At 43.8% G+C, this 16,513-nt stretch overlaps 1 protein-coding gene across 1 annotated transcript in view; it reads left to right on the forward strand.

Annotated features, from left to right (window-relative positions):
• Positions 1-16,513, forward strand: part of LOC126101218 (translation initiation factor IF-2-like) — a 93,377-nt gene that overhangs the window by 47,148 nt on the left and 29,716 nt on the right. The gene's annotated exons all lie outside the window — the stretch shown is intronic.

The following is a 16,513-nucleotide window of genomic DNA, read 5'->3' on the forward strand; positions in this document are numbered from 1 at the left end:
ACTATCTACCATATTTCGCAGTAATACGAAACGTGCTGCCCTTCTTTCAACTTTTTCGATGTACTCTGTCAGTCCAATCTGGTAAGGATCCCAACTTCGCAGCAGTATGCTAAAAGAGGAAGGACAAGCGTATTGTAGGCAATCTCCTTAGTAGATATGTTACATTTTCTAGGTGTCCTGCCAATGAAAAGCAGTCTTTGGTTAGCCTCGCCACAACATTTTCTACGTGTTCCATTTTAAGTTGTTCGTAATTGTAATTCCTATGTATTTATTTGAATTTACGGGCTTTAGATGTGACTGATTTACCGTGTAACCGAAGTTTAACGAATTCCTTTTAGCACTCATGTGGACGACCTCACACTTTTCGTTATTTAGGGTCAACTGCCGTTTTTCGCACCATTCAGGTATCTGTTCTGAAATATTAATTATTAATTGTAAAACATTAATTAGCTTTTCTAAATATTAATATGATAACCGCCTATGTTTGACGTCAACGTACAATAACCACTTATAAACGGTAGATGGCAGCACTAGCAGTAGAGGATATATAAAGCGTGTCGGGGAAATGCGGACAACAGTGCAGTTGTGGTCCTAATTTGGAAACAGAATGATTTACTTGATGTCTAAAAGACCATTATCACAGGCTTTGGCTCCAAGGCCGCAAGCGTTTCCGAAACGGCAAAGTTTGTAAACTGTTCGCTTGCCTCTGCGTTTCAAGTATGCCGTGCATGGCAAAAGGCGCTACCCAAAACAGGCGCCGATGCAAATGAGGCGCACCGTGGGCCGTAGATGACAGGGGTGAACGAAAGCAAACAGCATGCAACAATCGTCCGAAGGGCGTAGGTCGGAGGAGGGAGCGTTATATTCTGGGTAACGTTTTCGTGACATTCCTTGTGTTATCTCGTGATTCTGCAGGGCACAGTGGATCAACATAGGTATGCATCTATCCTTGGGCCGGGACTTCATGCAGTTTGTTTATCCTCGGCATGATGGGATCTACCAGCAGGACAATGCAACGTGTCCCACCGATCGCATTCTATCTGCGTCGTTCGAAGAACTCCAAGTTTAGGTTGCTCTACTCCTTCTTGCTACCAAATGCTCCGGATTTAAATCCAGTCGAGAATCTGTAGGCCATGGATCCACAACCGAGAAACCTAGTGCAGCTGGTCACAGCACTGATATCATACAGAACTTCACTGGCTCTCCTCCTGCACGTCTCAAAGTCGTCCGCTCTGGAAAAGGTTGTTACTGAGGCTGCTGAAGAGCACTCACGTTAACATGCTTGACAGAGTATACATAATACACTCATTCTCATAAATTAAGGATAATGCTGATACACGGTGAAACAATGCTCTGGTGGGCGGTTTGTGGGTTTAAATCACCTCTGAGTTTGACCATGCGGTGCATTTGACCTGCGGTCGTCGCACGGTGGCGCTCGAAGCAGTCCACATTCGCAGAGGTGTGATGGTACATGTCAGAATACGGTGCAGCGAGTAAATGTGCAGACGTTTTCGGACGTGCTAATGGTGACTGTGTGTTGAAAATGGCTCAAAGAACACATATTGATAACGTTATGAGGGGTAAAAACTAGGGCGACTAGAGGCTGGTCAAACACAGCAGGTCGTAGCACGGGCCCTCCGTGTGCCATGAAGTGTAATCTCAAGATTATGGCAACGATTCCGGCAGACAGAAAACGTGTCCAGGCGCTACACTACGGGACGTCCACAGTGTACAACACCACGAGAAGACCGATATCGCACCATCAGCGCTCTCAGACGGCCACGGAGTACTGCAGGTAGCATTGCTCGGGACCTTACCGCAGCCACTAGAACTGTTGTCTCCCGACACACAATCAACAGGCGACTGAACAGACATGGTTTATTCGCCTGGAGACCTGAAAGGTGCATTCCACTGACGCCTGGTCACAGGAGAGTCCGTAAAACCTGATGTCAAGAACACAGTACATGGTCATTGGAATAGAGGTCCCATGTTATGTACACGGACGAGTCCAGGTATAGTCTGAACAGTGATTCTCGCCGGGTTTTCATCTGACGTGAACCAGAAATAAGAAAACAACCCCTTAATGTCCTTGAAAGGGACCTGTATGGTGGTCGTGGTTTCATGGTGTGGGGTGGGATTAGGATTGGTGCACCTACGCCCCTGCATGTCTTTGACAGATGAACTGTAACAGGTCAGGAGTATTGGGACGTGATTTTGCACCAGTATGTCCACCTTTTCAGGAGTCCAGTGGGTCCCACCTTCCTCCTGATGGATGATAACGCAAGGCCCCACCGAGCTTCTATCGTTTAGGAGTACCTTGAAACAGAAGATATCAGGCGAATGGAGTGGCCTGCCTGTTCTCCAGACTTACACCCCATCGAGCACAACTGGAATGCTCTCGGTCGACGTATTGCTGCACGTCTTCAAACCCCTAGGACGCTTCAGGAGCTCTGACAGGCATTGGTGCAAGAAAGGGAGGCTATACCCCCGCATCTGCTCGACCACCTGATCCAGAGTATGCCAACCCGTTGTGCGTCCTGTGTACGTATGCATGGTAATCATATCCCATATTGATGTCGGGATGTATGCGCAGGATACAGTGGCGTTTTGTAGCACATGTGTTTCGGGACGGTTTTCTCAACTTATCAGCAATACCGTGGACTGACAGATCTGTGTCGTGTGTGTTCCTTATGTCCCTATACTATTAGCGTCAGTTTTGTGTAATGCCACGTTGTGAGGCACCACATTCTGCAATTATTCTTAATTTATGAGCATGACTGTATTAAAGAAAGCCGGCCAGTGCGGCCGTGCGGTTCTAGGCGCTTCAGTCTGGAACCGCGTGACCGCTACGGTCGCAGGTTCGAATCCTGCCTCGGGCATGTATGTGTGTGATGTCCTTAGGTTAGTTAGGTTTAAGTAGTTCTAAGTTCTAGGGGACTGATGACCATAGATGTTAAGTCCCATAGTGCTCAGAGCCATTTGAACCATTTTTTTTGTATTAAAGAAAAACACAAATCGATTCGGCTTATGATAAAGAACAAGGAAATGGGTCAGTGTTACGAGCATGATATTTCCTCATAATAAGTCAAGGTGGTCCGGTGATGCAAAGACGCTGTTACACTACCAGCACGACTACTGTTGCGAAACAAAGATTATTGAAAATTCAGAAGAAGAAACGCAGAAAGGAAAGCTTCACACCACTATAGGAAATCACTGCAGAAGAAAAAATTATTCAAGCTTGGTTGGTAATATGCACTGATGGAAATGAAATGATTTAACCAGTCAGTATTTAGTAATCTTAATAAAAACTTATCGGTTTTCAAGCTACGTCAGTTCGCATAAAATTCTCCAGTTGTCTCCGCCAACATCGTCACGGTAGTTTTACTCCTGACGACGATGACGGAGATAGCCAAGGAAGGCTCGAGAATTTTATTTGAATTGACGCTGCTTGAAAACGGAGAAGATTTTATTCAGGCACGGTGTCGCGGATGACCCCGAGGGCAAATTTGGTAAACTTCACACAACAGGTATTAAATGACTGAACAATCACTCAGCTCAGAACTGATTTCCATCATCAACATCAGCACACTGCATGACCCGCAGGCTCAAACAAATTCAATTACTTCTTGTAGCGAGGAATCGAACGGCCTCTGAACATAATCTTGAGGAATTTCTTGCCATTTATGAAACAAACCCCCCATGAACCATGGACCTTGCCGTTGGTGGGGAGGCTTGTGTACCTCAGCGATACAGATGGCCGTACCGTAGGTGCAACCACAACGGAGGGGTATCTGTTGAGAGGCCAGACAGACGTGTGGTTCCTGAAGAGGGGCAGCAGCCTTTTCACTAGTTGCAGGGGCAACAGTCTGGATGATTGACTGATCTGGCCTTGTAACACTAACCAAAACGGCCTTGTTGTGCTAATACTGCGAACGACTGAAATCAAGGGGAAACTACAGCCGTAATTTTTCCCGAGGGCATGCAGCTTCACTGTATGATTAAATGATGATGGCGTCCTCTTGGGTAAAATATTTCGGAGGTACAATAGTCCCCCATTCGGATCTCCGGGTGGGGACTACTCAAGAGGACGTCATTATCAGGAGAAAGAAAACTGGCGTTCTACGGATCGGAGCGTGGAATGTCAGATCCCTTAATCGGGCAGGTAATTAGAAAATTTAAAACGGGAAATGGATAGGTTAAAGTTAGATATAGTGGGAATTTGTGAAGTTCGGTGGCAGAAGGAACAAGACTTTTAGGCAGGTGAATACAGGGTTATAAATACAAAATCAAATAGGAGTAATGCAGGAGTAGGTTTAATAATGAATAAAAAGATAGGACTGCGGGTAAGCTACTACAAACAGCATAGTGAACGCATTATTGTGGCCAAGATAGACACGAAGCTCACACCTACTACAGTAGTACAAGTTTATATGCCAACTAGCTCTGCAGATGATGAAGAAATTGATGAAATGTATGATGAGATAAGACAATTTATTCAGGTAGTGAAAGGAGAAGAAAATTTAATAGTCATGGGTGACTGGAATTCTAGAGTAGGAAAAGGGGTGAGAAGGAAACATAGTAGGTAAATATGTATTGGGGGTAAGAAATGAAAGAGGAAGCCGTCTGGTAGAATTTTGCTCAGAGCATAATTTAATCATAGCTAACACTTGGTTCAAGAATAATAAAAAAAGGTTGTATACATGGAAGAAGCCTGGAGATACTAAAAGGTTTCAGATAGATTATATAACGGTCAGACAGAGATTTAGGAACCAGGTTTTAAATTGTAAGACATTTCCAGGGACAGATGTGGACTCTAACCACAATCTATTGGTTATGAACTGTAGATTAAAACTGAAGAAACTGCAAAAAGGTGCGAATTTAAGGAGATGGGACCTGGACAAACTGACTAAACCAGAGGTTGTACAGAGTCTCAGGGAGAGCGTAAGGGAACAATTGACAGGAATGGGGGAAAGAAATACGGTAGAAGAAGAATGAGTAGCTCTGAGGGATGAAGTAGTGAAGGCAACAAAGGATCAAGTAGGTAAAAAGACGAGGGATAGTCGAAATCCTTGGGTAACAGAAGAAATATTGAATTTCATTGATGAAAGGAGAAAATATAAAAATGCAGTAAATGAAGCAGGCAAAATGGAATACAAACGTCTCAAAAATGAGATTGACAGGAAGTGCAAAATAGCTAAGCAGGGATGGCTAGAGGACAAATGTAACGATGTAGAGGCTTATCTCACTAGGGGTAAGATAGATACTGCCTACAGGAAAATTAAAGAGACCTTTGGAGAAAAGAGAGCCACTTGCATGAATATCTAGAGCTTAGATGGAAACCCAGTTCTAAGCGAAGAAGGGAAAGCAGAAATGTGGTAGGAGTATATAGAGGGTCTATACAAGGGCGATGTACTTGAGGACAATATTATGGAAATGGAAGAGGATGTAGATGAAGATGAAATGGGAGATACGATACTGTGTGAAGTGTTTGACAGAGCACTGAAAGACCAAATTCGAAACAAGGTCCTGGGAGTAGACAACATTCCACTGGAACTACTGACGGCCTTGGGAGAGCCAGTCCTGACAAAACTGTACCATCTGGTGAGCAAGATGTATGAGACATGCGAAATACCGCCAGACTTCAAGAAGAATATAATAATTCCATTCCCAAAGAAAGCAGGTGTTGCCAGACGTAAAAATTACCCATCTATCAGTTTAATAAGTCACGGCTGCAAAATACTAGACGAATGGAAAAACTGGTAGAAGCTGACCTCGGGGAAGATCAGTTTGGATTCCGTAGAAATACTGGAACAAGTGAGGCAATACTGACCCTACGACTTATCTTAGAAGAAAGATTAAGGAAAGGCAAACCTACGTTTCTAGTATTTGTAGACTTAGAGAAAGCGTTTGGCAATGATGACTGGAATACTCTCTTTCAAATTCTAAAGCTGGCAGGGGTAAATTACAGGGAGCGAAAGGCTATTTACAATTTGTACAGAAACCAGATGGCAGTGATAAGAATCGAGGGGCATGAAAGGGAAGCAGTGGTTGGGAAGGAAGTGAGACAGGGATGTAGCCTATCCCCGATGTTATTCAATCTGTATATTGAGCAAGCAGTAAAGGAAATAAAAGAAAAATTCGGAGTAGGTATTAAAATCCATGGAGAAGAAATAAAAACTTTGATGTTCGCCGACAGCATTGTAATTCTGTCAGAGACAGCAAAGGACTTGGAAGAGCAGTTGAACGGAATGGACAGTGTCTTGAAAGGAGGATATAAGATGAACATCAACAAAAGCAAAACGAGGATAATGGAATACAGTCTAATTAAGTCGGGTGATGCTGAGGGATATAGATTAGGAAATGAGACACTTAAAGTAGTAAAACAGTTTTGCTGTTTGGGGAGCAAAGTAACTAATGAAGGCCGAAGTAGAGAGGATATAAAATGTAGACTGGCAATGGCAAGGAATGGGTTTCTGAAGAAGAGAAATTTATTAATATCGAGTATAGATTTAAGTGTCAAGACGTCGTTTCTGGAAGTATTTGTATGGAGTGTAGCTATGTATGGAAGGGTAACGTGGACGAAAAATAGTTTGGACAAGAAGAGAAGCTTTCGAAATGTGCAACACAAGAATGCTGAAGAGTTGATGGGTAGATCACACCACTAATGAGGAGGTATTGAATAGAATTGGGGAGGAGTTGTGGCACAACTTGACGAGAAGAAGGGACCGTTTGGTTAGACATATTCTAAGGCATCAAGGGATCCGAAATTTAGCATTGGAGGGCAGCGAGGAGGGTAAAAATCGTAGAGGGAGACCAAGAGATGAATACTCTAAGCAGATTCAGAAAGATATAGGTTGCAGTATGTACTGGGAGTTGAAGAATCTTGCACAGGATAGAGTAGTATGGAGAGCTGCATCACAGCCTCTCAGGACTGAAGGCCACAACAACAACAACAACATATGAAACAAAAGTTGAATATGGGTATATAGGTGACAAATTAGGTGACCGAGCAAGCCATCAGGGGTGGTACATATGTCAAGACGTTTGTGTTGTGGACGGAAGCAGGTTGTTGCATTCCATCTGATATCCCGACCATGAAGGCTATGCCCAGAGGGTTTACAATTCTAGCCACTTACTGTCAAACATTCCCTTCGACAATTACGAACTCAGTGTTACTGTAATATCCAATAGGTCGTCATACCACGAACTGAGGAGTTTGTGAAGTGTGGGCCTCGAGAATCGCTTTGATCTTCTGCCACGGTTTCTACAAACACTTTGGCGTCGGTAAGATTGCCACAAACATAAGGGACACTCCAGAGTGAACTTTTCACTCTGCAACGGAGTATGCGCTGATACGAAACTTCCTGGCAGATCAAAACTGTGTTCCGAACGGAGACTCAAACTCGGGAACTTTGCCTTTCGCTGGCAGGTGCTCTACCATTTGAGCTACCCAAGTTCGATTCACGGCCCGTCCTCACAGCGTTAATTCCGCCAGTACCTCGTCTCCTACCTTCCAAACTTCACAGAAACTCCCCTGAAGACCTTGCAGAGCTAATACTCCTGGAAGTTAGTAGAGCACTTGCCCGGGAAACGCAAAGGTCCCGATTACGAGTCTCAGTCCGGCACACAGTTTTTATCTGCCAGGAAGTTTCATGAGGTACACTCATTGCTGATCATCACAGCAAGCCATTAGAATACCAACTGAATCTGGCTCGACACCTTTGAAGTCATTGTTACTTGTGGTATCGTTCGACTAGTGAAAAACTGAAGCACCCAGAAGACATGGTCGAATGGCTTCGTACTCGTACACACCATCGGTGGTTATGTTAATGATTAGAGTTGAAATTCTTTGTGACAGACAGAATGCCCACTAGAGTGCATTAGTGTTGTTTGTCTTTAGTTCTGTTACTAGGCCTAGTAGGAAACACAGGATGTCTTTCCTAGGAGTCGTCAATAGCATTTTCTCCTTTGTTTCAGCAGATGTCTCCAATTTCATGTTGTATTGTGCAGCAGAAGTCAGCCCAAACACATAGTGCTCATCACGTCTTCCATGTGAATGTTAATGTCGACGGATAACATCGGTTTCCCCCCCTTACGGACAAAATGGTTTGGGTCCATTTCATAGAGAAGTCTCAGATTAGTTTGGTGTTCCTTTTATCGATATTTATAAACAGGGAGAACAAAACACGAAGCATAAACAGCAGTCCGTCAGCGACCCAGGAGAGCTGCGTGATTGGCGGTAGCACTCAGCGTGAGCCAGGGCTGAGCTGTTGCCGCTTGAGAATTGATTATTCTGTCTCATTTACAACGTGTCGATAAAACAAATATCGCACTAGAGTAAACTGAGATCGCTCTATGGAATATCTTTTAAACGGGGAACAATCCCATACTCTCCGTCGAAACTGGACGTCGCATGAAAGACGTGATGAGGCAAAACGGAAATAGGAAATGTGTGCTGAAACACCCGAGAAAATGCACACGACGACTCTTAGGGGGGACATATTTTACGATGGGCGTGAACGGTGTCAGATGTTGAGTGATCACTCTGAAGGACTCGTGTGCGACCGAGTTATCATTACCTGTCATGCTTTGGAGGGGGAGTCACTGTGGGTCTCCATTTCGCCAACCGGTCGAATCGTGCAGTTAACCAGGTTTATGGGACACTGGGATGTAGTAGTGTCCCGATGTCGTACTACAGGGGAAGTGAGGACAGACATACTCCTCCTCCTCAAGATTTCCGTCGATCAGTCTGGCCGCCACGAGGGAGGATGTCCGTACTGGGCACCTGGTACATCGGAACAGCGTCACATCCGCACCTACCACCCACCAAAAGTAATGAGCTCCCCCTAACACACTGTGCCACCCCACGGCATTGGTCAGAGAGTGGCAACAGGCGGACTAGGGAATTACCGTCACATGCGCAGTCTGAAGTTAACGCCGTCACACAAACGGTTGTGTTTGGAGGGTTTCCATCGCCGGAAAGCATGGACTGCTCATGAATAGCGTTTGCTACACCATTATCGATTGTGAGTAATTGGTACACTGTAATTTTGTTATGAAGTATTTATTCTGTATGAGTTAAGATCTTTGAATTGTTGGAGGGAAGTGGAAATTTGTGATGTATGCTTTGTAAATATTTAACGGTGTGTTTAAGTAATGGAATTTTATAAAATATGTCTGTTTGTAAAACCAAAATTGTATATAGAAAACTGGTCATACTTAGGTATCTTGTATTGTGAAATAGAAAAGACGTAGGGAACCCCCTCCATTACGGAAGGGGCTTGGCGCGTGAGAAAAGGTGGAAGTGACGGTCAATCTGCGCGGTAAGAGAGAGAGGACGCTAGGCAGTCAATGGCCAGCAGTTGCATAGTCAACACTGCAGATGCCAAGTGAGGCATTCTGAAACCAAATCTATGATGGAATGGCCTCGGATGTGGTTCCGGCTGTAAAATGGTGGTCTCGAATTCGGAAAGGCTCTAAAGATGATGAATACGTCGCCAAGAACAATTAAATAGAGGTTGAAACCTCTAGAAGGAGACCTGGTAGCCACCACGTGCTTGCCACCTCTACTGCACACCTGCTTCACCTCCTTTTGGAAACATATGTATGCCAGTATGAGCCAATATGCTTGTGTGTGCTTTTGCAATAGTAATTCAAGTGTTGCAAAATTTGTGTTTGAACTTTGAGACGGTCCTCTTCATGATACCAAGCAGGGTCCTATCCTAAAAGTGTTAAAGACCGAGTATTCTGTTTATGAAGAAATGCAAATTTGTTTCTACACTCCTGGAAATTGAAATAAGAACACCGTGAATTCATTGTCCCAGGAAGGGGAAACTTTATTGACACATTCCTGGGGTCAGATACATCACATGATCACACTGACAGAACCACAGGCACATAGACACAGGCAACAGAGCATGCACAATGTCGGCACTAGTACAGTGTATATCCACCTTTCGCAGCAATGCAGGCTGCTATTCTCCCATGGAGACGATCGTAGAGATGCTGGATGTAGTCCTGTGGAACGGCTTGCCATGCCATTTCCACCTGGCGCCTCAGTTGGACCAGCGTTCGTGCTGGACGTGCAGACCGCGTGAGACGACGCTTCATCCAGTCCCAAACATGCTCAATGGGGGACAGATTCGGAGATTTTGCTGGCCAGGGTAGTTGACTTACACCTTCTAGAGCACGTTGGGTGGCACGGGATACATGCGGACGTGCATTGTCCTGTTGGAACAGCAAGTTCCCTTGCCGGTCTAGGAATGGTAGAACGATGGGTTCGATGACGGTTTGGATGTACCGTGCACTATTCAGTGTCCCCTCGACGATCACCAGTGGTGTACGGCCAGTGTAGGAGATCGCTCCCCACACCATGATGCCGGGTGTTGGCCCTGTGTGCCTCGGTCGTATGCAGTCCTGATTGTGGCGCTCACCTGCACGGCGCCAAACACGCATACGACCATCATTGGCACCAAGACAGAAGCGACTCTCATCGCTGAAGACGACACGTCTCCATTCGTCCCTCCATTCACGCCTGTCGCGACACCACTGGAGGCGGGCTGCACGATGTTGGGGCGTGAGCGGAAGACGGCCTAACGGTGTGCGGGACCGTAGCCCAGCTTCATGGAGACGGTTGCGAATGGTCCTCGCCGATACCCCAGGAGCAACAGTGTCCTTAATTTGCTGGGAAGTGGCGGTGCGGTCCCCTACGGCACTGCGTAGGATCCTGCGGTCTTGGCGTGCATCCGTGCGTCGCTGCGGTCCGGTCCCAGGTCGACGGGCACGTGCACCTTCCGCCGACCACTGGCGACAACATCGATGTACTGTGGAGACCTCACGCCCCACGTGTTGAGCAATTCGGCGGTACGTCCACCCGGCCTCCCGCATGCCCACTATACGCCCTCGCTCAAAGTCCGTCAACTGCACATACGGTTCACGTCCACGCTGTCGCGGCATGCTACCAGTGTTAAAGACTGCGATGGAGCTCCGTATGCCACGGCAAACTGGCTGACACTGACGGCGGCGGTGCACAAATGCTGCGCAGCTAGCGCCATTCGACGGCCAACACCGCGGTTCCTGGTGTGTCCGCTGTGCCGTGCGTGTGAACATTGCTTGTACAGCCCTCTCGCAGTGTCCGGAGCAAGTATGGTGGGTCTGACACACCGGTGTGAATGTGTTCTTTTTTCCATTTCCAGGAGTGTATTTAAATGTGCCGAAGTTTCAGTTTTAAAGTACTGTATATAAAAGTTGCTAGTTAAATCATTTGTTTCATAGATGAAGCGAGAGGTATATTATTTTAAATTTGTTAAAAAGCTTTATTTTGCTTTGATTTGCTACTACTTTGATTGTGCCAAAGTTTAGTGCTAAAGAGAGTAATGTTGGTAATTAAATCACTTGCTTACTAAGTAATGAAAAACGCAGATAATGCTACATCTATCTGAAATTTTACTTTACCTTAAATTTATTTTCCAAGCTAAATAAGAATATTGCTAGTGTAAATTGGTAGAAAGCATTGAGGACTAAATAATCTTAAGTGGGGCTGTAATTCAGCATTTATGTGATGAAAATTGTTTCTGAAACGTGTGCATAGTTGCTTGTAAGGGAAGGGACAGTTTAAGGGCCCCCAATTTAATCTTTGCTAGTAGGAGAAGGTAAATTTCAATTCGGTTTTTGCTGTTGAAATCTGGAACATTTCCACAGTAGAGTGAACATGAAATATGTTAGTATAGTGTTAAATTATTGCATTGGTGATGCGTATGTGTTAGTCGAACTCTTGTCAGGTGCCACTTAATCTCGTGAGGTCTTTGAGAACATATTGTGCTCAATTAATTAATGGTTGAGGTAGTAATTATAGTTAACAGGAGTAAGGTCTCTTTTACATTTCTGTGATTGCTAACCTATGCTATTAATAGCTACTGCTATCCACTGTGCATTTCGCCTGATAGTTGTGTGTGTTCATCGCACTTTACTAAGAAAGAATTTACGAAAGTTTCTTTTACAAGGGTATATTTAAATCCACTGAAAACAACGTTTTCACATTATTATGCCTAATTAGGATGACGACCGTTTTAATTTATTGCTTTCATTTGTTACAAAATTAAAGTCTTTCTGCTTTCTGGTAATTGCCATAGTACGAAATTCAGGTTCGATACACTCTACCCGGTAGGTTAACAAACGGTCAGATTCAAAATTCCTCCCAGAGGGTAACGCTATATTGTATGTTAAGGTCACATTTGGCACAACGCACGTACGTAAATGTTATACATTGCACTGTATTCGGAATCGCGGTTCTGTACTAGCGCGGATGACCGTCGTCGGCGAATACGACTCCGACCTGGAGACAAACGTATTCTTCCAATGTTTCGGAGAGACACAACATTGTTACTCCTTGCGTGCTGGTATGGGGAGCCATCAGGTCACTGTTCGTTGTGATTTGGGGAACTCTCACAGTACAACACTACGTCATGGACATCTCCCGTGTTACTTTTCATGCGACAGTAATGTGGTGTCAGTTTTCAACAGCACAATGCACGTCCGTACTTGTCTCTATGAACTGTCTGCGTGAAGCTGAGGCAATCTCGTAGTCAGCAAGATCTCCAGATTTGTCCTCGATAGAACTTGTGCGGAACCAACTGGGTCGCCAACTCCGTCCCATTGTCGGTATCCAGGATATCGAGGTTCAGTTACATTAGTTGTGAGCAAGGTTGCCTCAGGAGAGGATGAAACGGCCTTATGACATCATTCCTCACTTTATTAGTGTATGCATCCAGGTCAGAGGGTGTGCAACGTCATACTGATAAGTGAACTCATACAAATTATTTGAGGAATCAGCCTCAGATGCACAAATTTTCTGGTCGGCTGGCAGCAGCAGGGGCAGAGTGCCAACCGACCGCGTAGTGAAGAGATGCCGGGGTTGGACTTAAGCTAAGTAGTTTTATTCGACATGGTACCACGGTACTATAGGTTTTAATTTTAATGTTGACTGTGTCTTACTCTGGCATGTTATAGTAATTTTATGCTTCTCAAGAAGGCTAGATTAATTTAGGCGAAACCTGGTAAAGACCAGAAAACTTGTGCAACTGAGACTGATTCCTCAAAATATTAGTCCATCGCAGTTGCGGACGGGGCTGCAATTGGCTAAAAATTCTTGAACTCATACAGCCAACTTATTGTAAATGTGACTTGATTTTGTAATCCTGAAATAACGTCAAACACTCTCTCGTCTCGTGATCTTTAATTTCGTTTTCTCCTCCACTTCTATGTGCTTCACTTTCCTTATCAGGCGATCTACAGCATCCAAAGTTCAGAGGAAGATATCTCTACTGAAGATAATAGTACGTTCAGAGCTACTAAGCGACATTTAAAGGCGCTACGGGACAGAAGGAAGTAATGCATGTAAGATTATCTGGATAAAGTGGATACCTTAGAAATTCCCAGGTTCGGTGTCTACTTTCTCTCTTTTCTGCCTTTAGCCCATCGATTCTTATTCGATAAAATACTCTTCAGAAATCTGAACTTGTACACCATAAGAGGAAAGAAGACAAATTATCATGGTAACAATGATTTAAACAGTACAGCTCGCATTTGCTTGATGTAGCCATTGGCAAGTAACCAACATACATGAAAAACACTTGCTTAGTCACGATTGCATATTAAGTTTTACCATGGCCAGGCTAGATTTTTGCCTAACACTGTCTTTCTTTTTTAACTCGTATTTTATGTCACTCTTCTTCATCTTCTTCAACGAACCATCATCTCTTCAGTAAAGCATAATCTATTCTTCCTTTGACGATACCGTTTATTCCGCACTCACCTAGAAGAGATCTTTTCCGCTCGCCCACCATGTGGCTGTCGTGCGCCTATTCAAACCACTCCTCCATATGGAAATGCTCAACCATTTCGGCTTTCTAATGTAGTCTATCTATATAAAGTGCAAGGCGAGCAGGCGAATCCTCAATCTGTCTACCTAGCTACCTCATTAGAAGCACTTAAACCGTTTTCGTAAACTTATACCGAACATTCAACGTCGCTCCCTCATTTTCAGTCAGTGACGACGTAGTCCGCAGACACGTCTGGAGAGAGTTCATTTTCCACTAAATGCTTCTACGCTATACGCAATAAATAAAACATTAACTAACATGCACCAGAGTGGATATGTGTCATACCTATGCAAAATTTTGTTAAGGAAGAAGCATCTTTTACAAACCTTGGTCAATTCAATCTTCGCAATATGCGCTAATCGTCAGTTGAAAATCGCCGCTGACTCAAAGACGTGGATAAGAACAACTCTTTTAATCTGTCAGCGTTTGGTGTGTGTCTTTTCGAGACCCTGGTTTCATGATGGAAATCTAAATACACTCAAGTTTCTCGATTTACAAAGATATCCTGCTGCCACAGTTCTTGGAAGACATTCCGCTGGATGTAAGGCAAGTAGTGTGGTACTAGCATGACGGATGCCCCTTCCATTCCACACAAGCAATAACAGACTCTCTTAAGAGAACTTTTAGTGAACATTGGAACGGTCGACCAGGAAACGCAAACTGGTCTGAACGCTCACCAAACTTAGCACTTCTATGCTTACATCTGTGGTGAGGGTACGAAATACCTTATAACGTGGGCCTGTGCTGCCATTAACTCGAGTATTATTTCTGCTGAATCAGTTTAAAGCGTGCAGCAGTGAGTAAGGTCAACATTCTGAGATCTTGGTACGACAGTCGTGATAAAAAATACACAAACCGTACCTGAGTTATGCGTTTGCTAACATTTGGTATAGGCCTAAAAGGACAAGGGCTTCTTGAACCTCTTCTGACAGCGAGACAATGGTTTTCGGCGCTGTTACTTTGATGCTGTTTGATCAAGTCCTATACATGTTATGTCGTTGAACTTCTCTTAATAGCTTCTTTCAAATGTCGCAAAAAGGTATACGAGTAAAGGAAAATGGTACATTTGAAGAATTGTCATCAGAGAAGCAATTGTTAAACAGTATCTGTGTCTGTCATTGCATCACAGTAGAGTCGTAGAACCTTTCACAGTCAGTAGTGGATAGCTGCGGTGTGCAGTAGTCGGGATTCGTTGAGTGTACAGTGTAATGCACGGACGCACTTTTGTAACTATGTAACTTGCTGATTTATTACGAGGAGGAATGATGACTCAGAACAATGGTTGGGCAGCATACGGACATAAAAAAGGTTTTCAAATGAAGAACAATGTATTATTTGTATTGTATTGTACAATGTATGATTTGTATTCTTGGTCCACTTCACCCTCGTCACAGTCGAGGTTTTGATAGTTATTCTATTGATTGATCTACTGAGTTAATTTACTGTACCATGGAAGGTATTAGATTAAATGAATTATCATGTTTTTTCTGTTTAAGTTCCGTCGTAACTGAAATTTCAGTATTTAAGGGCTGAGTCGTATGTTTCATTGGCATTCTAGATCAAGATTATGAATCCAATTTCCTTGGGCAAACCGTAGCTAGCTTTTAGCAGTATTTTTTTTTTTACCTGTTGCGGAGTTGTAAGTAGGTTGTTTAGGTTTTTATGTTGGTAACGCCACGTAGCACTCTGTACGAAAATCACTGTCTGTGCTGTGTGCAGTCTGTGACTGGTTTTCATTGTTGTTTGTTATTGTAGTGTTGGGCAGTTGGCTGTTAACAGCGCGTAGCGTTGCGCAGTTGGAGGTGAGCCGATAGCAGTAGTGGATGTGGGGAGAGAGATGGCGGAGTTTTGAGAGCGGATGATCTGGACGTGTGTCCATCAGAGACAGTAAATTTGTAAGACTGGATGTCAGGAACTGATATATAATGACTTTTGAACACTATTAAGGTAAATACATTGTTTGTTCTCTATCAAAATCTTTAATTTTCTAACTATGCCTATCAGTAGTTAGTGCCTTCAGTAGTTTGAATCTTTAATTTAGCTGGCAGTAGTGGCGCTCGCTGTATTGCAGTAGTTCGAGTAACGAAGATTTTTGCGAGGTAAGTGATTTGTGAAACGTATAGGTTAATGGTAGTCAGTGCCATTCTCTTGTAGGGATTATAGAAAGTCAGATTGCGTTGCGCTAAAAATATTGTGTGTCAGTTTAGTGTTGATCAGAATAAGTAAAGAGCGAAATGTCTGTGTACGTACAAATAACGGAAGGGGGTTAACCAGCATAGTAATTCATAAAATTTTCCAAGGGGACGTTTCGGAATCTTGCTGTGTTGCTATTTTTGCTACTACTTCATTTTGCAGGTGAGATTCATAACACGTGATTGTTTCGTTTTCCTTACGCAATATAGATTCTGTTCGTTTCTTTATTTCACTTGGGCCAAATGTCAGAGCACTGTGTTTCAGGTTACATTCTTATACAGATCGACATTACAGTTCTTTTAATTTCAAACAATTCGTACTGACCAAGTCTATTGAGCATGAAATTATTGTTTTGCTGATTTATTTCCTTATAAATGAGATCGGTTTTCACACACGGGATTCTTCTCAGTTTCATATAAGTGATGTACCTTTGAGCTCAG

The sequence above is a fragment of the Schistocerca cancellata genome, chromosome 9 (genome assembly GCF_023864275.1).
Source record: "Schistocerca cancellata isolate TAMUIC-IGC-003103 chromosome 9, iqSchCanc2.1, whole genome shotgun sequence".
Taxonomy (NCBI): Eukaryota; Metazoa; Arthropoda; class Insecta; order Orthoptera; family Acrididae; genus Schistocerca; species Schistocerca cancellata.